Below are 11,017 nucleotides of genomic sequence, written 5' to 3'. Positions count from 1 at the left end.
TGTATTTGAAATCCATTTGATTTGTGATTCTTTGATTCCAAAAGTTGTAATAAGTGTTTAGTAACATTATTCAACTAATGGTGAAGACCAAATTGGTCTAGGGTCAAAATTTATAAAAATGCCATAGGGCATATGTGAGGTTTTTAGGGTTTTTCATTTATTTGATTTCTTTCTCTTTTTGATTTATTTGGTTGGTGATCTTCTCATGATCACATTAGGGTTTTAGGGTTTAGCTTATACACATAATAACAATCATCATGGCATATCAATCAAATGCACCAGTCCTATGCATGGCACTATATGCAAATTAAAAAGTTTTTGTTGGTTTGAAATTTTGCTCTCTGGAATTCTTCTAACTTTCTTTTATTGAAATTTGGGATGTTACATACACAAAGATTGGGGCACACATCCACAACTTAATTGGAGGCTCCCAACAAACCGCCACAAAGGCCTAGAATCCGTCTAGGGTTCCAAGAACCCAAGAGTAACAACCTTCTTGTTTTCACCACCACGAATCACCGTGGAGAACTCAAACCGATGCACCAAATGCAATGGCAAGAACACCACAAAGATGCTCAAGTCCTCCTCTCTCAAATTCCAACAAAGCTACAAAAGCTATTGGGGGAATAAGAGAGGAAGAACAAATAAGAGGAGGAACACCAAATTTCTCCAAGATATAGATCTAGTGGATTCCCCTCACAAAGAGAGGGATTTGATTGGTAGGAATGTAGATCTAGATCTCCTCTTCCTTTTCCCTCAAAAAGATTCAAGAAGTATAGGAGGAGTAGAGGGATATGGCAAGCTCTCAAGGTCAACAATGGAGGAGAGCACAAAGGGGAATAGGTAGCTACCCAAGGAGGAAGAAGGGGGTCTTAAATACCCCCTCCCATCGAAATATGACTGTCTGGGTCAGCTCAGGCCGGATTTTCTGGGCCGGATATTTGCAAAATATCCGAGCCCCGAAAATTGGCTAAGAACATGAGAAAATATGCCCCTGGATGGGGGCCGGACATTTGGCCGGATATTTGGCCGGATTTTCCCAAAAACCGGATTTTTCGGGTGGGGCGGATTATCCGCCCCAAACTTGGGCCGGAATATCCGCCCCCCTGAAAACTGGCAGAAACATCAAACTGAAACGGGCATAACTTTAGCATCCGGACTCCGATTTTGATGATCTTGGGCTTGTTTTAAAGCTAGGAACAAGCTCTACAAGATCATGTAGGAAACCATCATAGTCCAATGATATGTCTCCAACGTATCTATAATTTCTTATGTTCCATGCTACTTTTATGATGATACTCGCATGTTTTATACACACTTTATGCATTTTCCGGCACTAACCTATTGACAAGATGCCGAAGAGCCAGTTGCTGTTTTCTGATGTTTTTGGTTTCAGAAATCCTACAAAGGAAATATTCTCGGAATTGGACGAAATCAACGCCCAGGGTCTTATTTTTCCACGAAGCTTCCAAAAGACCGGAGGAGATACGAAGTGGGGCCACGAGGCACCGACACAACAGGGCAGCGCGGCCTAGGCCTTGGCCGCGCGGCCCTGGCGTGTGGGGCCCTCGCGACACCCCCTGACCTATCCTTCCGCCTACTTAAAGACTTCGTCGCGAATACCCCAGTACCGAGAGCCACGATACGGAAAACCATCCAGAGACGCCGCCGCCGCCAATCCCATCTCGGGGGATTCAGGAGATCGCCTCCGGCACCCTGCCGGAGAGGGGAATCATCTCCCGGAGGACTCTTCATCGCCATGATCGCCTCCGGATTGATGTGTGAGTAGTTCACCCCTGGACTATGGGTCCATAGCAGTAGCTAGATGGTCGTCTTCTCCTCATTGTGCTATCATTGTTGGATCTTGTGAGCTGCCTATCATGATCAAGATCATCTATTTGTAATGCTACATGTTGTGTTTGTTGGGATTTGGTGAATATGGAATACTATGTTATGTTGATTATCAATCTATCATATATGTGTTGTTTAAGATCTTGCATGCTCTCCGTTGCTAGTAGAGGCTCTGGCCAAGTTGATACTTGTAACTCCAAGAGGGAGTATTTATGCTCGATAGTGGGTTCATGCCTCCATTTAATCTGGGACAGTGACAGAAAGTTCTAAGGTTGTGGATGTGCTGTTGCCACTAGGGATAAAACATCAATGCTTTGTCTAAGGATATTTGTGTTGATTACATTACGCACCATACTTAATGCAATTGTCTATTGTTTGCAACTTAATACTGGAAGGGGTGCGGATGCTAACCTGAAGGTGGACTTTTTAGGCATAGATGCATGCTGGATAGTGGTCTATGTACTTTGTCGTAATGCCCAATTGAATTTCACACTACTCATCATGATATGTATGTGCATTGTCATGCCCTCTTTATTTGTCAATTGCCCAAGTGTAATTTGTTCACCCAACATGCTTATTCTTATTGGAGAGACACCACTAGTGAACTGTGGACCTCGGTCCATTCTTTTACATCGAATACAATCTACTGCAATACTTGTTCTATTGTTCTTTGCAAACATCATTTTCCACACCATACAATTAATCCTTTGTTACAGCAAGCCAGTGAGATTGACAACCTCACTGTTAAGTTGGGACAAAGTATTTGGATTGTGTTGTGCAGGTTCCACGTTGGCGCCGGAATCCCTGGTGTTGCGCCGCACTACACTCCGCCACCATCAACCTTCAACGTGCTTCTTGACTCCTACTGGTTCGATAAACCTTGGTTTCTTACTAAGGGAAACTTGCTGCTGTACGCATCACACCTTCCACTTGGGGTTCCCAACGGGCGTGTGCTTTACGCGTCAACAAGCTGAATTTCGGGCGCCGTTGCCTGGGAGGTAAGGTAAAAGGTATTCACATCCTCCGACTACTAAGCTATTTCCTAGCATTGTTGCCGGTGTGTGAGTGCTCGAAGCTATTTCCTTTAGATCCTGCAATTGCATCTTTTTGTTTCTTGTTTTTCACTAGTTAGGCATAATGGAAAATAACATTGAGCTTTTTAATCTATTTCCTGAGTTAAGACATGGATTGTTTGATGCGAAAATTAAAAAACCTATGGAACCTTATTTGCATGCTGGTAGCAATGATATTAGTACGAACGCTTTGAACACCATTGTTGCTAATGATATAGAAAGTTCTAAGCTTGGGGAAGCTGGTTTTGATGAGTATGATATTTTTAGTCCCCGAAGCATGGAGGAGAAAATTTTCTTTGATGATACTTTGCCTCCCATTTATGATGATTATAATGATAGTGGTCTTTTGGTGCCGCCTACTATGGAGGATAAATTTTATTATAATTATACTATTCCTCCTATATTTGATGATTATGGTGATGAGAATAATAATGATAGCTACTTTGTTGAATTTGCTCCCACTGCAATTAATAAGAATGATCGACTATGCTTATGTTGTGAGTAGTAATTATTTTATGCATGAGACTCATGATAAGAATGCTTTATGTGATAGTTATATTGTTGAGTTTGTTCATGATACTACTGAAAGTTATTATGAGAGAGGGAAATATGGTTATATGCATCTTAATAATATTAAGTTTCCCCTCTTTATGTTGAGAATCTTGAAGTTACTCGTGTTTTATCTTCCTATGCTTGTTACTTTGTTCTTCATGAATTTGTTTATTTACAAGATTCCTTTTCATAGGAAGTGGGTTAGGCTTAAATTTGTTTTGAATTTGCTTTTTGATGCTCTCTTTTGCTTCAACTCTTATTTCTTGCGAGTGCATCATTAAAATTACTGAGCCCATCTTAATGGCTATAAAGAAAGCACTTCTTGGGAGATAACCCATGTGTTTAGTTTACTACAGTAATTTTGTTTTATATTTGAGTCTTGGAAGTTGTTACTACTGTAGCAACCTCTCCTTATCTTTATTTTATTGCATTGTTGTGCCAAGTAAAGTCTTTGATAGTAAGGTTGATACTAGATTTGGATTACTGCGCAGAAACAGATTTCTTGCTGTCACGAATTTGAGTTGAATTCTCTGTAGGTAACTCAGAAAAATCTGCCAATTTACGTGAGTGATCCTCAGATATTTACGCAACTTTCATTCAATTTGAGAATTTTCATCTGAGTAAGTTAAGTACCCCAGAAAAATTCGTCTTTACGGACTGTTCTGTTTTGACAGATTCTGCCTTTTATTTCGCATTGCCTCTTTTGCTGTGTTGGATGGATTTCTTTGTTCCATTAACTTTCAGTAGCCTTGGGCAATGTCCAGAAGTGTTAAGAATGATTGTGTCACCTCTAAACATGTGAATTTTTGAATATGCACTAACCCTCTAATGAGTTTGTTTTGAGTTTGGTGTGGAGGAAGTTTTCAAGGGTCAAGAGAGGAAGAAGATATATGATCAAGAAGAGTGAAAAGTCTAAGCTTGGGGATGCCCCCGTGGTTCATCCCTGCATATTTAAAGAAGACTCAAGCATCTAAGCTTGGGGATGCCCAAGGCATCCCCTTCTTCATCGACAACTTACCAGGTTTCCTCTATTGAAACTATATTTTTATTCCGTCACATCTTATGTACTTTACTTGGAGCGTCTGTGTGCTTTTATTTTCATTTTGTTATTTTCATTCTCTGAATAAATTCATGCTTGTGTGGGAGAGAGACACGCTCCGCTTGTTCATATGAACATGTGTTCTTAGCTTTTAATGTTCATGGCGAAGGTTGAAACTGCTTCGTTCATTGTTATATGGTTGGAAACAGAAAATGCTACATGTGGTAATTGGTATAATATCTTGAATAAGTTGATACTTGGCAATTGTTGTGCTCATGTTTAAGCTCTTGCATCATATACTTTGCACCTATTAGTGAATAAATACTGTAGAGCTTGTTGACATTTGGTTTGCATGATTGGTCTCTCTAAAGTCTAGATATTTTCTGGTGAGGGTTTGAACAACAAGGAAGACAGTGTAGAGTCTTATAATGCTTGCAATATGTTCTTATGTAAGTTTTGCTGTACCGGTTCATACTTGTGTTTGCTTCAAACAACCTTGCTAGCCTAAGCCTTGTATTGAGAGGGAATACTTCTCGTGCATCCAAATCCTTGAGCCAAAAACTATGCCATTTGTGTCCACCATACCTACCTACTACATGGTATTTCTCTGCCATTCCAAGTAAATTGCTTGAGTGCTACCTTTAAAATTCCATTCTTTGTCTTTGCAATATATAGCTCATGGGAAAAATAGCCTTAAAAACTATTGTGGTATTGAATATGTACTTATGTATCTTATTTCTTAATAAGTTGCTTGTTGAGCGGTAACCATGTTCCTGGGGACTCCATCAACTATTACCCTTGTTGAATATCATGTGAGTTGCTATGCATGTTCGTCTTGTCTGGAGTAAGGGAGATTTATCATGAGTTGAATGGTTTGAGCATGCATATTGTTAGAGAAGAACATTGGGCCGCTGACTAAAGCCATGATCCATGGTGGAAGTTTCAGTTTGGACAACAATCCTCAATCTCTTATGAGAATATTATCTGTTGTTGAATGCTTATGCATTAAAGAGGAGTCCATTATCTGTTGTCTATGTTGTCCCGGTATGGATGTCTAAGTTGAGAATAATCAAAAGCGAGAAATCCAATGCGAGCTTTCTCCTTAGACCTTTGTACAGGCGGCATAGAGGTACCCCTTTGTGATACTTGGTTAAAACATATGTATTGCAATGATAATCCATGTAATCCGAGCTAATTAGGACAAGGTGCGGGCACTATTGGTATACTATGCATGAGGCTTGCAACTTATAAGATATCTTATACATAACACATATGCTTTATTACTACCGTTGACAAAATTGTTTCTTTTTTCAAAATAAAAGCTCTAGCACAAATATAGCAATCCCTGCTTCCCTCTGCGAAGGGCCATTCTTTTACTTATGTTGAGTCAGTTTACCCACTTCCTTCCATCTTAGAAGCAAACACTTGTGTCAACTGTGTGCATTGATTCTTACATGTTTACCTATTGCACTTGTTATATTGCTTTATGTTGACAACTATCCATGAGATATACATGTTACAAGTTGAAAGCAACCGCTGAAACTTATATCTTCCTTTGTGTTGTTTCAAAACTTTATACTAAGAATCTATTGCTTTATGAGTTAACTCTTATGCAAGTCTTATTGATACTTGTCTTGAAAGTACTATTCATGAAAAGTCTTTGCTATATGATTCAGTTGTTTAATCATTGTATTTACCATTGCTTCGAATCACTTCATTCATTACATATGCTTACAATAGTATTGATCAAGATTATGATAGCATGTCACTTACGAAATTATCTTTGTTATCGTTTACCTACTTGAGGACGAGTAGGAACTAAGCTTGGGGATGCTGATACGTCTCCAACGTATCTATAATTTCTTATGTTCCATTCTACTTTTATGATGACACTCACATGTTTTATACACACTTTATGCATTTTCTGGCACTAACCTATTAACAAGATGCTGAAGAGCCAGTTGTTGTTTTCTGCTGCTTTTGGTTTCAGAAATCCTACAAAGGAAATATTCTCGGAATTGGACGAAATCAACGCCCAGGGTCTTATTTTTCCAAGAAGCTTCCAGAAGACCGGAGGAGATACGAAGTGGGGCCACGAGGCGCCGACACAACAGGGCGGCGCGGCCCAGGACTTGGCCGCGCGGCCCTGGCGCGTGGGGCCCTCGCGACGCCCCCTGACCTACCCTTCCGCCTACTTAAAGACTTCGTCGCGAATACCCCAGTACCGAGAGCCACGATACGGAAAACCTTCCAGAGACGCCGCCGCCGCCAATCCCATCTCGGGGGATTCAGGAGATCACCTCCGGCACCCTGCCGGAGAGGGGAATCATCTCCCAGAGGACTCTTCATCGCCATGATCGCCTCCGGATTGATGTGTGAGTAGTTCACCCCTGGACTATGGGTCCATAGCAGTAGCTAGATGGTCGTCTTCTCCTCATTGTGCTATCATTGTTGGATCTTGTGAGCTGCCTATCATGATCAAGATCATCTATTTGTAATGCTACATGTTGTGTTTGTTGGGATCCGATGAATATGGAATACTATGTTATGTTGATTATCAATCTATCATATATGTGTTGTTTAAGATCTTGCATGCTCTCCGTTGCTAGTAGAGGCTCTGGCCAAGTTGATACTTGTAACTCCAAGAGGGAGTATTTATGCTCGATAGTGGGTTCATGCCTCCATTTAACTGGGACGATGTGAGAAAGTTCTAAGGTTGTGGATGTGCTGTTGCCACTAGGGATAAAACATCAATGCTTTGTCTAAGGATATTTGTGTTGATTACATTACGCACCATACTTAATGCAATTGTCTGTTGTTTGCAACTTAATACTGGAAGGGGTGCGGATGCTAACCTGAAGGTGGACTTTTTAGGCATAGATGCATGCTGGATAGCGGTCTATGTACTTTGTCGTAATGCCCAATTGAATTTCACACTACTCATCATGATATGTATGTGCATTGTCATGCCCTCTTTATTTGTCAATTGCCCAACTATAATTTGTTCATCCAACATGCTTATTCTTATTGGAGAGACACCACTAGTGAACTGTGGACCCCAGTCCATTCTTTTACATCGAATACAATCTACTGCAATACTTGTTCTACTGTTCTTAGCAAACATCATTTTCCACACCATACAATTATTCCTTTGTTACAGCAAGCCGGTGAGATTGACAACCTCACTGTTAAGTTGGGACAAAGTATTTGGATTGTGTTGTGCAGGTTCCACGTTGGCGCCGGAATCCCTGGTGTTGCGCCGCACTACACTCCTCCACCATCAACCTTCAACGTGCTTCTTGACTCCTACTGGTTCGATAAACATTGGTTTCTTACTGAGGGAAACTTGCTGCTGTACGCATCACACATTCCACTTGGGGTTCCCAACGGGTGTGTGCTTTACGCGTCAACATCCAACAAGGGAGGATAGAAACAAATGATGAAAGGTTTCATACCGGTAAAACCTCCAATCTTGAAAATGCAACAAGTTGCCCATGCAAAAACCATTTTCGATGAACAAGAGCTTGTCATGAGAATAAGCACAAGCTCTAAAACATAACATGGATAAGATCCAAATAAAACCAAGAAAGATGATGAACCAAACTCAAAAACGCAACAAGTGATCTATGCGAAATCCGTTTTCGATGAACTAGAGCTTGTCATGAGAATAAGCACAAGCTCTAAAACATCACATGGATAAGGTCCAAATAACAACCAAGAAAGATGATGCAAGGATGCAAAGGTTTGAGCTCTCTCCGAACGATACGATCAAGTTACTCACTCGAGAGCCCTCTTGATAGTACGGCAACTAAACTATAAACCGGTCTCCAACTACACTATGAGACCGGTGAGAAAGAAACCCTATCAAGAGCAAACCTTATACTTGCGCATTCCACTTGAGCTCTATGACGACGATCTTGATCTCAACAAGATGGAACGCCTTTCTTGCTTGTGCTTTCTTGACGAAGTCTTGTGGATTGATCTCCCATAATCCACCATGGGATAGCTTCTTCTTTGGCGCATCTTCACATAACCATGACCACCATGTGGATTGCTCCCCCATAATCCACCATGGTAGAGCTTCTTCTTCGGCGCATCTTCACATATCCATGATCACCATATGGATGGCAAGACTCAAGCAAAGGATCTCTTCGAGATGTCTCATCTTGAACTTGCACTTCATTTCTCCATGGCAAGCTTCAAGCTTATGAACTCTTCGAGTTGGCTCATCTTGAACTTGCACTTCATTTCTTCATTCTTCATCATGTTGATGTCTTGAAGTAACTTGAGGGCTCACTTCATCGTCATCTTCAAGACATACTTGACACTTGATATCCTTCGTCAATTTATTCTTATTGCAACCTTGAAGCCAACATATGGTTCAGTAATTGCCTATGGACAACTCCTACAAATATAACTCAATGCAAACATTAGTCCATAGGGATTGTCATTAATTACCAAAACCACACATGGGGGCTCCATGCACTTTCACACACCCACCACTTTTGTAGTATAGAGGTATCAATGTCATGATCTTGGTGTATTCTCAACTTGAGAGGAGTATGCCGTGTACCCATGTAAAAGTAGGTTGGATAGTGATACTCCACTATCTAAGTTGTATATTTAGCACCATAAATCTGAAAGTATAATCCTCCTTGTGTTGTCATAGTACATGCTTACCTTAAGCAAGTATGATCCACTCCATTACCTCCTTTTTACACCATCTATGGAGTGACGACTCTCATCTCGGCCGTAGTGCAATAGTAGTTCAACTCATGAAACTTTAGGTTGGGAACCCCTCAAGGCTTACCTTGTTGTAAATGTTTGTGAAAACCTTGGGTAAGTTAACTCTACCCAAGTGTATGTTTTGGAAAGACAAAGTTTTTGGACAAGGATGTTTGAGGAACATGGTTGGTCGTTGGCAAGTAAAGGAAGTGTGGGTGAAATATTTTTCAAAGGAGCACTGCGTATAAGTGTTCGCCGTTCCAACTTTTTATCGCGCAACCACACTACCCTGGTGTGGGACGGGGCATAGCCCGTAGTTTGTTGAAGCTAGCATGGGACACCTCACAACTTTCTATAGGGGTGGATATGGCCCCGGAAGCCGGGTTGCGCTCTGGAGGAGGCAATACACTGTAGTTGCCTATAGCCGGACGATTACTGAGGGTCTTCTGTCGTGGCGCCGGAGATACGCTCAAAAAGGAGGTATGCTGCCGGGGTGCCGGGAAGGGTTAAGCCCGCAGGGAAGGACTCATGCCAGTGGAGATGGGCGAAAGGTTATGTTCGGGTATCCGTCGTGGCATATGTTGTTATGCGGGGATGATGCCCACACGACAGGTATCCGGATAGTTGTGGGGAAAGTGTGCAAACTCTGCAGAGTTAAATCTATTTGAATAGCCGCGTCCGCGGTCATGGACAAGTTGAAATGGCCATACTTAACCTGGGCTTGAGTTTTGTTCTGTTAAATTCTTTACAAAGGAAATGTGTGTTGGATGTACCGGAAGGTACGGGAAAGGCGTGTGACGACCATATGGAGATGGTCGGGTGAAAATAAAGCAAAGTGGGGGACTTCTCCTAAGGTTTCATGTAGCGGAAACTCTTCTTAAATAAAGATATAGAGATGTCATAGTTATCTTTTGAAGTATCTTCTTCAATAAAGATATAGAGATGTCATAGAACCCTCTTAAGTGTCCCCTTCAACTGCGATGTTGGGATGCTATATCCACAAGAGAAACTATTTCTCTTTCTCATGCTATATCACAAGAGAAACTATTTCTCTTTCTCATGCTATATCCACAAGAGAAGCTATTTCTCTTTCTCATGCTATATCACAAGAGAAACTATTTCTCTTTCTCATGCTATATCCACAAGAGAAACTATTTCTTTATCTCATGCTATTTCCACAAGAGAAATTAGCTCTTCCCTCTTGTCATCATAGATTAGCACTTGTTATCTTGCACTCTTGCAAAGTACCTTCTTGATGGTTTGCGAGTACAATTCCAATGTACTCACGGCTTTGTCCCTGGCTATTTACTTGGCCAGACTTGGAGGAACGCGACGGATGAAGGAGTTGGCGACGTCTATGCGAGCTAGGAACGTCTTCCCAGTCAGTTGCCTGTAGGGTTATGGCATATGACTTGGGTACTGCGCTGTTGAAGTGATGATGCTACTCTGATGTTTAGATAGGCCCTTCGAGGCTATTATGTAAGAATGGTCATGTGACCTTGTTGTAATTTTCTTATTTCGCTTTGTAATGGATGGTGTAATTTGATATCAGTTCGGTTATGTGTTCACGGCGCACTGATCATGGGATCGTGAACTGTATACATAACAGGGTATTTCGGACAGTTAGTCCAGGGCCCCACAGGCGGCAAGGGCCATGTGTTCATGATAGTTGGCCTTGAGATCATCCGGACCCCACTCAATGGGATCCTCATCACTCTCACTAGCTTCATGCTCCTTCATCTTCAATGCAAGGTTGGGCTTGCGGATGTTGAGAGCG

Source organism: Lolium perenne, chromosome 1 (assembly GCF_019359855.2).
Source record: "Lolium perenne isolate Kyuss_39 chromosome 1, Kyuss_2.0, whole genome shotgun sequence".
NCBI lineage: Eukaryota > Viridiplantae > Streptophyta > Magnoliopsida > Poales > Poaceae > Lolium > Lolium perenne.
Note: the sequence above shows the minus strand (reverse complement) of the source record.